Genomic DNA, 14,517 nt, shown 5'->3' with positions numbered 1-14,517 from the left:
CATTTTCACCAAGGACATTTGGAGAAGTGATGTCCAGTAAGCAAGCTTATCATGACGGCACAGTGGTTAGATGATAATTTAAACATGGAGAAAACGAAGTCAGCCAGTCAGTCATGGATTCAGTATGTAAAATGACGAGTGGTCAGATGACTTCGTAACGCTGCCTTTATTTTCGGCTTAACAAAACTCAGGCACAAAACAACACGCACGGGGATGCGAGCTCCAACTCAGTCCAAATAGTACTGCCGTGTATCAGTTTAGCTGCTGTAAAGCGAATGTCGTGAGTGCCGCAAATGTAAACAAAGCGCTGCAGAATGGGTACATGACATCTCGCTCTTTTGAGTTAATGATTTTCACAGTGTGCAACAAAGCATATAACACTAGCAATCACTTTTCAAATTAATTTAACTTATTTGTCTGCTCAATTACAGTCACAGTAGATAATCAAAACATATTGGCACTTATTAACACTTATCAATTTAAATATGCACATTCCTGTTGTAATGAAATAACAATAACATTCTGTAGCCACAGATATTATTCAAAATCTTTCCTTCGTCCCAGTTTTTTTAGGATTAAGTATAATAATGTATTGCTTAAAATAAGGCTGTTAAGATTATTATCAGCTTGCTATTTTTCTTCCAAGAAATCTTAGAGAAATACACTTGAAGCGCTGGCAGATAATTTCACTTATTTCCAATAGATTTACACTTAAAACTGACTAGTTTTAAGGAGGTGTGTTTTGCATTGTATTAATGTTATATATATTAGGAATGGCTTACTTTTAAAGGCATTTTTGTGCAACTTAGGTATGTACTCTGTAAGTAATTGTTGCCAAAGGTTTACCATTACACAATGTCAGACAGTCTGTCATTATTTAGATGTTGGAATTGAGTACAGTATTTGTTTATATTTTATGTTGAAAAAAAAGAGCAATAAATTAAATTTTTGCACAGTAATATTTTCTTTTGTGTATACTTTAAAATTTTACATAAATCTTTTAATAGAATTATCGGCTTGACATTATCAGTTATCGGTTGGAATGAGGAGGAAATTATCGGTTATCGGTTGAAAAATGTATTATCGTGCATCACTTGTAAATACCGTATTGGCCCGAATATGAGACGGCCCTGATTATGAGACGACCCCCTTTTTTTCAAGACAAGTTTGAAAAAAGACTTTTCGAACACCAAATTAATTTTCATACAGAAAATAATTACAGTACATCTGAAACATGATTATAACAATATATTTGAGAGAAAAAGCATGTTATTTTGCTTCATTCAAATCTTAATATCTGAACATTGAAATATGTAAACTAAAGTGTAATCACATTTGTAAATGAATGGCTTCTGGTTTTTGAAATGTAAATAAACCAATCTATTGTGATAAAACAACAAAATTGCAATAACTGCATTAACCATCAAAGTGAAGTCTAACTGTAACTGAAGTCTTGAAACAAATCTGAAAAAGGAAAAACATTGCAATAAAACAATGCAAACTGGTTTAACTGAGAGTAGCTAGATCTGTCATGACAGAACATCGCTTCAATCATATCTGGCGCCATCTAGCGTCGTGAACGGGTATAATGTCTAGACCGCGAATATAAGACGACCCCTACTTTTTCAGTCTTATTTCAATGCAAAAAAACATTGTTTTATAATCGGGCCAACACGGTATTACTATTTGTTCGTATTGAGCCCATACATCTAAAAGTTGGCCATTTTTCACCTAAATCAAGAAAAAATTTATTTCAAATCATGTTTTGAACAATATTCTTGAATTAACAACATTTCTGATAAACAAATCTTTCTTTTAAGATTAAATATACATACTTTTTGCTTAAAATAAGTCTGTTAAGCTTATTTTCAGCTAGCTTTTATTTCAAGAAATCTAAGTGAGTAAAACTGACTTGAAGCACTGTAGCAGTAGCAAAATTAGTGGTGTGTTCCCCATCTCCACAACATTGATATCTTTTTACATTACTTACAGTGGCTGCTGCTAGTGGAAAAAAAAAAACTTCTAATATCCCTCGTCTTCGAAGGGGGCAAGGGAGGAGGCATGTTGTATTTCTGTCGGGCTGTGAATGCCTGTGGGGGGTGGGGGGGGAGTCATCAGTCAATGAAACGTGTGTTTGAGTGAAAAAATGGACTGGCACATTCAGCGAGTGAAAAGGGATTAATGGTTGGATCAATTCTATCCTTACAACATATAGGAAAACAGATCTAATTGACTTATATAACTGAAGTCATTATATAATGCAAATATGGCTGCTTAAAAGTTGGTGGGGATAATTTGAGCATCTTGAAAAGTTGGTAGTCTTATGTCCCTACCGTCCCTTTGCAAACCTATGCCCTTGATCTTATCATGAGTAGGCGTGGGAACCTCATGGTACCTCACGAGACGATACGGTTTGCAATACAAAGCTCACGATAACGATGATCTGACGATATGGCGATACAACAATTATCGATACATTGGTCGGGAAATCATTCTAGGATATTCTAAAAACAACTAATAAACAGAAAAACATGTTTCTGTTGTGAATTAGAATGACTTTATCACGAGTAGATGTCCAATCCATTTGAAGTGGGAGGGTGGCAGCGAATAAACATTCCTTCACCACTTCCTTAGTGGATGTTCTTGGGGGAAAAAAAATCCCCAGATGTGTTGACTTCCTTGTGCAGAGAGGAAGTGACAAGAATGAAGTTAACCAGCACCGTACGCTGTTTACATATCAATTTGTTCGTTTACAAGTCAAAGTGAGAAATCTGCCCAACGACTGTCGACATTTTGAGGAAATCTACCAGATATTCTCCATTCGCTTCCATCATTCCCACTTCAAACGGATTGAATGTCTATGGCCGGTAGTGGCAGCCATTGCCAGGCAATAAGGTAATTTTGGGCCATTTAAGGTCATTTACCTGTTAATATTCAGTTACTTCCTGTTGATTTTGGGGTATTTTATGGGTCTCTTCCTGTTTATTTTGAGTTACAGAACAAGAAGTGACCTGGGAATTACCCAAATGAATAGGCAGTGACTCAAACTCAACAGGAAATGACCTCGAAATGCCCTAAAATGAACAGCAAGTGACCTATAAATGCCCTGAAAATCTGACAGAATGACTGTGAATGCTCTGGTTTCGAATGAACGAACGTTCCCAGTCTAAATGGATTGGGTGTCGAGTACCGTCAAGGCAGCCTTAGAGTTAACTGAGACACTATTATGTTGGAAGATTTTAGTAGCAACTTGTTGGCTCCTTTTTTTTTTTTTTCCCCAGACATTGACACCTTTTTAAAATGATATCTCGATTCTTGCAGGAGCATATCAATAACCTTTTGGGATAGAAAGTATCCCGATATATCACCATTTCGATATTTTGTCACACCCCGAATCATGAGGCTTTTAACCCTCATCGGGCAAGTGACTATTTTGTTCATTTAAATCAGGGGTGTCCAAACTTTTTGCAAAGGGTGCCAGATTTGGTGTGGTAAAAATGTGGAGGGCCGACCTTGGCTGACATCTTTTACGTAGAACAATATATTTAAGCAAATTTTAGCAAGCCATTCTGTGTGTCACATTTGCTTTATTATTTTTTAAATTAATTTAGGGCTATCAAAATGATTGCGTTAACGGGCGGTAATTAATTTTTTAAATTAATCACATTAAAATATTTGACGCAATTAACGCACATGCCCCGCTCAAACAGATTAAAATGACAGCACAGCGTCATGTCCACTTGTTACTTGTGTTTTTTTGTGTTTTGTCGCCCTCTGCTGGTGCTTGGGTGCGACTGATTTTATGGGTTTCAGCACCATAAGCATTGTGTAATTATGGACATCAATAATGGCGAGCTACTAGTTTATTTTTTGATTGAAAATTTTACCAATTTTATTTAAAACGAAAACATTAGGAGGGGTTTTAATATAAAATTTCTATAACTTGTCCTAACATTTATCTTTTAAGAACTACAAGTCTTTCTATCCATTGATTGCTTTAACAGAATGTTAATAATGTTAATGCAATCTTGATTTATTGTATATTTATTTATACTTATATTATATTTATTGTATATAACAAACAAATACAGTACTTATGTACAGTATGTTGAATGTATATATCCGTCTTGTGGCTTATCTTTCCGTTCCAACAATAATTTACAGAAAAATATGGCATATTTTATAGATGGTTTGAATTACGATTAATTACGATTAATTAATTTTTAAGCTGTGATTAACTCGATTAAAGTTTTTAATCGTTTGACAGCCCTAAATTAATTATTTCAACAATCTCGCAACTAGCCTTTGTGGCGTTCTCTTTCAACTTTCGGGCACTTGTGAAATACTGCTGCTGTAAAATTAAACTAGCTTCAAGTTGCTTCAATTTCTCGCTACATATCTTCCCTGTAATCTTGTCGTACATGTCAGCGTGTCTTGTTTGGTAATATCGCCTCACATTGAACTCTTTAAAAACAGCGACTGTCTCTTTGCAAATGACGCAGACACACTTGTTGCATATTTTAGAGAAGAAATACTGTAGTCCAATTTCCACCTATCCTTGATATGTCGGCCGTCACAGTCAACTTTCTTTTTTTGTTGATTGTCGCCATTTTAGAAATGGGGAATAAAGGGTAACACGGGGTAATGTTGCTTAGAGTGCTGCTGCCTTTTAGTGGGTAAATGAGGAGCAGCATATAGTGTGTAAGCTACTTCATATGCTGGTAGCAGTACTGCTGACCAATTTATTAAGTCTGTGTGCGGGCCAGACGTTATTGATTTTATGACATTGGCTGGGGGCCAGATGAAATTTGAACACGGGCCGCATTTGGCCCCCGGGCCATACTTTGGACATGTCTGATTTAAATAAACCTAACTTTATAAAGACCAAGCATTCACACACTTGGACATTTGGTATACAAGTGTGATTTACATATGTACTCATATGTCGATGCCAGATCTCAATTTTAATTATACATGTTATATTTTATTATTAAATCATCATTGTATGTTTATTAATATATTTTCACATTTTTTATGAATACATACAGTGTATAACAAAAGTGAGTAGACCCCTCGCATTTTTGCAGATATTTAAGTACAGTATATCTTTTCATGGGACAACACTGACAAAATGACACTTTCACACAATGAAAAGTAGTCTGTGTGCAGCTTATATAATAGAGCTAATTTATTATCCCCTCAAAATAACTCACAATATAGCCATTAATATCTAAAGCCCTGGCAACAAAAGTGAGTACACCCCTATGAAAAAACGTACATCCCTAAATGTCCAAATTGAGTATTGCTTGTCATTTTCCCTCCAAAATGTCATGTGACTCGTTACAGGAGTGCTCTCAGCATTGTTGCAGAGATTGAAGAGGTGGGGGGCTCAGCTTTTAGTGCTCAGACCATACGCCGCACTCTACATCAAATCGGTATGCATGGCTGTCACCCCAGGAGGATACCTTTTCTGAAGACGGTACACAAGAAAGCCCGCAAACGGTTTGCTGATGACATGTCAACAAAACACATGGATTACTGGAACCATGTCCACTGGTCTGATGAGACGGGCGGGTCATTGTGTCATTTTGTCAGTGTTGTCCCATGAAAATATATACTTAAATATCTGCAGAAATGCGAGGGGTGTACTCACTTTTGTGATACACTGTATATTCATAAACTAATAACCTGTTAACCAGAACCAATTAAACACAAAGAAGTACGGCCCCCATAACACTTATTTTTTATTGTTAACAAACAGGGCGTGCTGTGAATGATCATGTTTTTGTGCCATTGACAGCACTATATGTGCAGTACAATTTGACTCAGGGGCTCGCTGCAAGACCTCTCAGTTAAAATGGATTGGCAATTGTCTGTGGCAGCTAATGAGTTAAATGAGTGTGCTATAAAGGGTTACTAGTAAATATTCCCTTTGTAAAATTCATACATGATTATTTATATATTTTGATTTAAAAAATAATATACCACTAATTATATAGTAATTGAGACATGGCATCCACATATGTAGACAACACATTTTAGGTCATATAGTCCACACTTGTATACAAAATGTTAATATTTTGGCCTACATGGCCTAAAATGTAATGTCCACATATTTTGACGCCAGGTCTTTCAGTTCAATTTTCCTTCCACAAAAAGTTAACTATTATGTTGGATGTTAACACATATGTGACTGCATCAAGTAAGACTAGCAGGACAGCTGAAAGGGACGGTGTGCGGCAGCTGTTATGAGCAATGAATCATTGATGACGACTGCATTATTTCTTACTGGTACTTGTGTGTGCGCGTGTGTATCGAAGGTGACAAGCGTCTCACATTCCAACCATGACGAGCCTATCGCCACTCCCAGCACACGTACGAAAAGTTGAGAAGGTAATGTTAATGAGTGACCAATCAAACACACTTATGCAATTGGTCAACAAAGTATGGATTTTGAATGTCACACAAACATAACTTGCATTTAACATACACATTAAATAGTTTTGGTTGGAAGTGACAAATACTGTGTTCAAAAGCTTTGACTGTAACCATGTTACAGAAAAAAAAATTTGTTCCTGGCTTGTAAACATTTTATTTGTGTTGCTTGGGTCCAAACTAAATGGAAAAAAGTACTGCTAAAAAGGTAAAGACTGTGTCAAACTAGCAGCAGTCAAGTCTGAAGGGCTTAGCGGCAACCCATTTATTGTGTATTTGGGAGGGGACTTCTCGGCAAAAGTGAGTGGCGGCGGGCGGTGGTTTTGAGTGGAACGGCAAGTTCGAATGAATTTGCGCTGAGAGGCGGGGCCCAAAATAGAGCAGCGCTGATATGTGGCGTAAACAACGCATCAAATAGCAGCGAAGCAGGCGTACTTATATCTGTGCTATCAGGTTGTTTCGGCAGCCTCATCATTTTTTTTTTTTTTTTAGGTACTCATGTTTTTTTTCCCCCCGCTGAAATGAAATTTGAATTACATTTCTATAGTTCTCAATGCAAAGTCATGCTCTACATGAATCAAAATTTTTAGTTTTTTTCTTAATTTTTGTTTTTATTATACATTTTTATCCAAAAAATATATTACAAAGGAAATTTACATTTTCCTTTTTGTTTTTTGCTTAGAAAATATGAGAAATAAATAGTAAAAAAGATCATCTACTCTTTTTATCCTTTTTGTTTTTTACATAATAAATATATAGGGCAGCACGAGCGGTTATCACGTCCGCCTCACAGTTCTGAGATCAAGGGTTCAATCCCGGGCTCCGGCCGTCCTGTGTGGAGTTTGCATGTTCTCCCCGCGCCTGCATGGGTTTTCTCCAGGGACTCCAGTTTCCTCCCGCATTTTAAAAACATGCGTGGTAGGCTGATAAAACACTCCAAATTGTCCGTAGGTATGAGCGTGTGCATTAATGGTTGTTTGTCCCATTGTGCCCTGCCATTGTACCCCGCCTACTGCCCCTAGTTAGCCGGCATAGGCTCCAACACCTCTGCGACCCTCGTGAGGATAAGCGCCATGGAAAATGAATGAATGAAATAAATAGAATAATAATGATAAATAGAAAATGAAATAGAAATGAGAATATTAACTTCTTCTAATCATTTTTTAATTTTTGGAACGAAATATATACGAAAAGGCTCTAAAGAATTAATCGACTATCAAAATAGTTGTCAAATCAGTTGATACTAAATTAGTTGATTAACTGTTCATTTGATAATCAATTGGTTGATTAACTGTGGCAGATGTCATTGGCAGACGTAATGGCCCTCTGAAGGAAACTACAATGTTGCTTATGACAAAGATAACTTTGGGGCAGTTTACATGGTGACTCTGCGACACAAAGACGCAATGACTGAGTTGCGGACTCGCCTCGCGTGCATATGGTGTCGGTGAAGACGGAAGTCGAAGACGAAAAATTCTGAATCCTGCCTCCAAAGTGGAAGAATCCGATTGCGGGGGGTTGAGGGGGGCTTCCGCGGCATGCATATTAAAGGCTCCTGCAGCGCGAGACAGCGCTGTTAACGTCAGCACTCGTATAGTTACATTGGCGTGCGCAGCGGTGCTACTAAACATTAAAAACAGCAAATATGGCGGAATGTCGGCTTTAATTTACTGTTTTAATAAACAGTTTACATTTTTGTGCCATTTTGAACAAAATAATAATGACATTGCTTCGAGTGGGCGGGCATATTTTTTTCCAGGCTGAGGGAGCTTGGTGGGGTCAAAGTGCATCATTCTCTGTCGCCCAGTAAATCTGCACTGCCCCCTAGGGCCTGGCATGAATACTACATCGTTTTCATGCGGAATTGCGACATTGTTCAAATGGAGACGCAAATGCAAATGCAAATTTGAAATTGTTCGTATTCTCGGAGAGTCACCATGTAAACGGCCCCTTTGACACCCCTGGTCTCGTGAAATGGCTTGATCCATAAATAATGGGTATTGTTAATATCTACCTCTTTGCATTGATGATACCAATAACAGGCTGCTTTGATTTTTTTAGTATACTGAAAAAATATTTCTAAAAGACTTCTGTCAAGTTCAAATATCAATCCTTAGGTAGACATTTATAATATTACCCAAAATAAGGAGAGAAGGCACTCACTTTAGTTGAAAAGCTTGGAAGGAGAAAGAGGAAGCTAATTAGCTTTAACCATCGTTCTAACTAGCCCTTCCTTCACCTCGACACAAATAAATAAGGCTAACTCAAGGCTATGTGGTGACAATTAAAAGAGGGACACTCCTCCACAATACTGTATTGTTCTAAGATGTGTCACAGGAACTCAGAAATCTGAAAGGAGACCACGACTTTCAGAGAGATTTTTAACAGCCTAATGTTTGAATTCACATGGTGCATACCATGTCTAAGTGATGGATGTTTACTTTAAAAAAAAAAAAAAAAAAAAAAAAAGGGATACATACGTTACTTGAGTCGACTGCATTTGTGTTCCGAGTTCAAACTCATAACATCAAAACTAAACATGCGACACAAGCCTCAGGTGAGGAATCAAGCTTAACCTGCTTTCACAGTGTGTTCACAGTCGCTGCCATGTGACTTTTTACTTCCTCAACATTCGTGTCACAAAGTCGGAGGTCACAAAAGTACAAGTTATCTTTACATCAACATCAAATGAATCCAATTGTCAAAAAGCCGGTGGCTCAAAGTGTACAAGTAAAAGAATTAGATAATTGATTCTTCAAAGGATGGACCAAACTATTCATACAATCCACTCTTTCAGGGACAGTAGCCACAACAGTGGAGATCTATTCAAAAGTAATAATTAGATTAATTAACATAATTTGTTTTAATTTATTTTTGGATTTTAAAAAAATAATTTTTGGCACAGGTGCCAGAGTTTGGTCCGCAATGCCGGCAGTAAGTTGGATTTGTTCACAGTAAAGATGTCCCGATCGATCGGCATCGATCACGTCATTTTCAAAGTATCGGAATCGGCAAAAAAATATCGGACATGCCTTTTTTTAGTATATATATATATATATTTTATTTAAATCGTTTTCTAATTGTATTTAATGTTACAGACAAAATGTCTTACACTCATCCAAAGTAGTTTTGGCTTAAAGTAGGGCTATCAAATTAATGCGTTAACGGCGATAATTAACGCATGCGCTGCACGACCCACTCACGTATTGTCGCGTTCAATCTATAAAGACGCAGTTTTACCTATAGATAGCGCTAGAAGGCATCGTATAATGAGTAGAGAAAATTTTAACAGCCTTTGAAGCCTCTTTTTATTTGGCTAAAGCTTTACAATACCTCTCTCAACAATTAAAAATAACATGGGAGGCAATGTGGGGAAGAAAGGTAGTAGTTGATCGATTTCTTAACACCATATGTTCTTTCCCAACGCAGAGAAGATATATCAATTGGTGCCCCTACGCACAGTCATGGTTGCACTTCCCATCATGCATTTGGGCAGAAGTTAAATGGCTGCAGTATCATTTACTGAAAGCTCAACAAATACACTAGATGGCAATATTTAGTCACAATATACAAAGTCACATTTATCCTTTAAGAATTAGAAGTCTTTCTATCCGTGGATCCCTCTCACAGAAAGAATGTTAATAATGTAAATGCCATCTTGAGGATTTATCGTCATAATAAACAAATACAGTACTTATGTACTGTATGTTGAATGTATATATTCGTCCGAGTTTTCTTCATTTTTTTCTTAATGCATTGCCAAAATGTATATGATCGGGAAAAATTATCGGGAATGATTGGAATTGAATCGGGAGCAAAAAAAGCAATGGGATCGGGAAATATCGGGATCGGCAGATACTCAAACTAAAACGATCGGGATCGGATCGGGAGCAAAAAAACATGATCGGAACAACCCTAGCACAGTGATAGTTGGACTTTGTCACCAATTCGGTTCATAACTTTTATGGACAGAGTTTCTAGTCGCAGCCGAAGCATTAAAGGGGTTGGGTTTGGTGGCCTTAGCATTGCATAGCATCAAATAGATGCTGCTATGACTGGGGCATTATTATTTGATCACCAAGAAATTATTATTAAATTAAAATTAGGATTCATCCAATATTTTCATGCTGCTGTGATTTTTTTTTCTCTCCAGGAAGCCAAACATAAAAAATTAAGTGGCGGAAACCCTCAACACGATGAAAAAAGCGTTGCAAGTCAGTTGCCGCCCAGTTTCCCAAAATCAAGAGAGAGTGGGTCGAGTCATATGATGACCGAAGTGATGCGGTGTCCAGCGATGACGACTGAAGAGATCCTATGAGGCCTGCCAGATGCTGAATTTCTTCCGTCTGCAACATCAGATGACGATGATTTAGGAGAAATAAATGTAGCAAATTTTGATGACATGAAATCATAAACTAGTCATATATACAGTACACATTTTTTAAAAGAAAAATCAAGTTACCTTCATATTTTAATGATAATGCATTATCTTTGTATAGAGAACACTTCATGCTACAGAAAAGAGTAAATAGATATACATAAATCTGGTATCATTTATTATTGTGGCCTATTAAATATTTTTTTCAGAATGTAATATAATTACAATATATTATATACCAATAGAATACATTAAACAGTCAACAAAATGTGTCAATGTTGTTAACAATTTATGGTTTTATTTTTTTAATGTAATTCATGCCCCTGTCAGTGCTTCAGCCTCCTCAAGTTTGGCTCTCACGTCTGGGATCTCCTGATGACACAGGCATACTCGTGGAAGGGTAATTACTTGACGGTTTACAGCAACACCTGGAAAATAAAATGGTTTTGTCATTTATTTTGAAATATCAATAACATATCATTCATTTAGCCACATTTGGGCTAGCTTTATCATATTTAGATCGGTAGGAGCTGTCCCATTACCTAATATCCAGTTTTAGCTATGTGTAAATGGTGTGAGCATTCATTTAGCCACATTTGGGCTAGCTTTATCATATTTAGATCGGTAGGAGCTGTCCCATTACCTAATATCCAGTTTTAGCTATGTGTAGCGCATTCATTTAGCCACATTTGGGCTAGCTTTATCATATTTAGATCGGTAGGAGCTGTCCCATTACCTAATATCCAGTTTTAGCTATGTGTAGAGCATGGAAAAAATATACAACCATGTAATCGCATTCTGATTAAAAAAAAAAATCACGATGCTGGATTTACCACTCACTCTCCCGTTCGTGAAGTGTCGAGCTTTCAATTGGCGTCATGACGCCATCTGCTGTGTCAAGTAAATCGCCGTCATCTGACGCCTCAGGTTCAAACATGTAGGGATTAATTGTAGTTCATCTTTCCTGGGAGCCTTTGCCATCGGTAGCGTCACGAAAGAGCGATCCTGAATGGTTACCTTTGGTGGAAATATCACTGACATCGTTGTTGCTGCTATAGACCCTACCCACGTGACGTCACAACTCCTTCCTCCTGACTGGTGCCGCCCAATTGTCCGTCAACACATCATGTTTACCTGTTACGGCTACGTACATTCCTCCTATTTACGATGTGTTTTTCTGCTCGTTAACATTAATAATCAAAATGGTGAAGGCGTGTGTGGCGGTCGGTTGCAATAACAGAGAAGATAGACGGAGAAGACGGAGAGACTTGAAGTTCTACCGGATTCCGAGAGACCCGGAGAGAAGAGAGCGAGATGGGCTGCTACAATTCGACGAGAAAACTGGGCTCCAAACAATTACCACAGATTATGTAGTAGTCATTTTATATCTGGTAAGATGCATTTAATATATATTTAGAGGGTTTTGGGCTGACAACCACAATTAAGATCATTGCTAGGCTAATCGCCGACAACATACACGTATGTATGTAGTGAGAGTGCTATCGCTAAACCGTATAAACATTAAAAGCCCTAACTCCATTGACAAACGACATGAAATACATTAGACTTGACAGTGGATGTTCGCAATAACAAAAGATTTTGAATTGAAAATTTCGTAACTCACCTTTCCAAGCACAAGATAGATTCCTGCCGAATTTTCGTGGACGAGGACCTGTTTCACCCAACCAGCAACGAAGTATTTATAAGCCTCCAAGCTCTTAAAGTTTTTCAAACTTTCGTGAGAATAGGCTGATTTTGTGTGGACAAGATAGTTGTACATATCAGGCTAGCTAGCAGATGTCAGGCAAATACGACGGAGACAGCGGGTCGAAAAACATCGATTTAGGCATCAAATATGGATCTGGCGAATGGATAAACTGAAGCTTTTCCACATAACGCCTTTTATGCAACGCATCAAGTGAGTTTACGGCATCCGAAAGCACCGGGTCTTCCATGAAATGCATTATAAATTGCTCGATCAATTGAGACCATTGATAATACAGACACAAAATGACGGACCAGGGGGCGGACCCATACAGCGAGCACGTGATTTTGTGACGTCGGTGGGTAGGGTCTATACTAGCTGTGGGTAGTCTTCTGTTGCCTACGTCACACTTCCGGGTTTGCGAAGGGACCATTAACGGAGTGCAAAAAAACTAAAAAAACGCAAATTATCCTTACAATTACGTGTTGATAATGTCATGGTTGTTTTGATGAACTTGTCCCAAGTTTATATTCATAAAATTACACCAAAATCCGGAAAGGTCTTCAGTTGCCCTTTAATGCTTTTTGCAGATTATGTGGTGCTGTTGGCTTCATCAAGCCGTGATTTCAACCCACTGGAGTAGTTCGCAGCTGAGTGTGAAGTGGTTGGGATGAAGATCAGCTCCTCCAAATCAGGGACCATGGTCCTCAGTCGGAAAAGCGTGGCGTGCCCTCTCCGGGTCGGGGATGAGATCCTGCCCTAAGTGAAGGAGTTCAAGTGTCTTGGGTCTGGTTCATGACTGAGGGAAGGAGAGAGCGAGAGATCGACAGACGATCAGTGCAACGTCTGCAGACTCTGATTCAGACTCTGTACTGGTCCATTCTGGTGAAGAAGGAGCTGAGCCAAAGGGCAAAGCTCTCGATCCCTTACCTTTAGTCACGAGCTGTGGGTCGTGACGGAAAGAACAAGATCCCGGATACAAGCGGCCGAAATGAGTTTCCTCCGCAGGGTGTCCTGGCTCTCCCTTAGGGATAAAGTGAGAAACTCGGTCATCCGGGAAGGACTAAGGGTCGAGCCGCTACTCCTCGCGTTGAGAGGATCCATCTGAGGTAGCTTGGGCATCTGGTTCGGATGCCTCCTGGACGCCTCCCTGGAGAGGTTTTCCGGGCATATCGCACTGGCGGGAGGCCCCGGGGATGACCTAGGACACGCTGGAGCATCTTGTCGAAGTGGTTGGGGAGAGGCAAGTCTGGGCTTCGCTGCTAAAGCTGCTGTCCCCGTCACCTGACCCCAGATTAAGCGGTAGATAATGAATGGATGGATGGATAGATTTTCATTAAGATTTTTTTTTTCATATTACTTTTTGCTTTTTTATTAGCATTTTTTATTTATTATTATTTAAATAATTGATGTTTTTCGCTCAAAATGAATCCTGAAATTATTTTTTCTATGTATCGTTGTAGACTTCTATTTTTTTATTGCCGATCACAAAATACGTGATCAACACCAATAATACATGTCAGATGGGGGACGCAAAATATCGTCCCGTGGGCTGCAATTGTTGAATATGAATTTAATAAGCATTCAAGAAAAAAAAATCATAATTAGTGCCTTAAAGGGTTAATTTACTGCCATTGAAAGCAAAAGCAAAGGCTTGGAATGAATGATCATCTTTCATTGCCAACGACAATGATCGCTGTCAACCATCCCAGTCAAAATGGATTGGATGTCGTGTCACTGTTGTGGCAACTAATTAGTTAATTTATGAAATAACATTCAAGCTGTCAGATCTCATAACCATAGGGAAGGTTATTGATTTGTTTCCTAAGTTTGAGTGTTTTAAGTATTAATTTACCAGTGTTGGTCAATGTAAAAGCTGTTCGTTCTTAGAGCAACTCTGCTTCGTCTAATCACAGTCAATTGCATGAATGAGTCAAGGAAAAATAAATATTTAATATATAAAACTAAGAGCGCAACCTATGCACTCACCCAAAATTCC

General features: G+C 38.2%; 1 protein-coding gene across 4 annotated transcripts in view; it reads right to left on the bottom strand.

The window, feature by feature from the left end:
- myzap (myocardial zonula adherens protein) overlaps positions 1-9,345 on the bottom strand; it is a 45,263-nt gene extending 35,918 nt beyond the window's left edge. The window contains exon 1 of one of the 4 annotated variants that reach the window (XM_057834450.1): positions 8,916-9,345. The gene's annotated coding sequence lies outside the window, so the exon portion shown is untranslated. Of the gene's footprint in view, positions 1-8,598; positions 8,871-8,915 lie in introns of those variants that run through there. The other 3 variants (XM_057834428.1, XM_057834437.1, XM_057834444.1) reach the window with 3 other exon arrangements.
- Between the last annotated feature and the right edge of the window lie 5,172 nt (positions 9,346-14,517).

The sequence above is a fragment of the Corythoichthys intestinalis genome, chromosome 1, assembly GCF_030265065.1.
Source record: "Corythoichthys intestinalis isolate RoL2023-P3 chromosome 1, ASM3026506v1, whole genome shotgun sequence".
In the NCBI taxonomy this organism is placed as follows: Eukaryota; Metazoa; Chordata; class Actinopteri; order Syngnathiformes; family Syngnathidae; genus Corythoichthys; species Corythoichthys intestinalis.
This window is presented reverse-complemented; position numbering and strand designations above follow the sequence as displayed.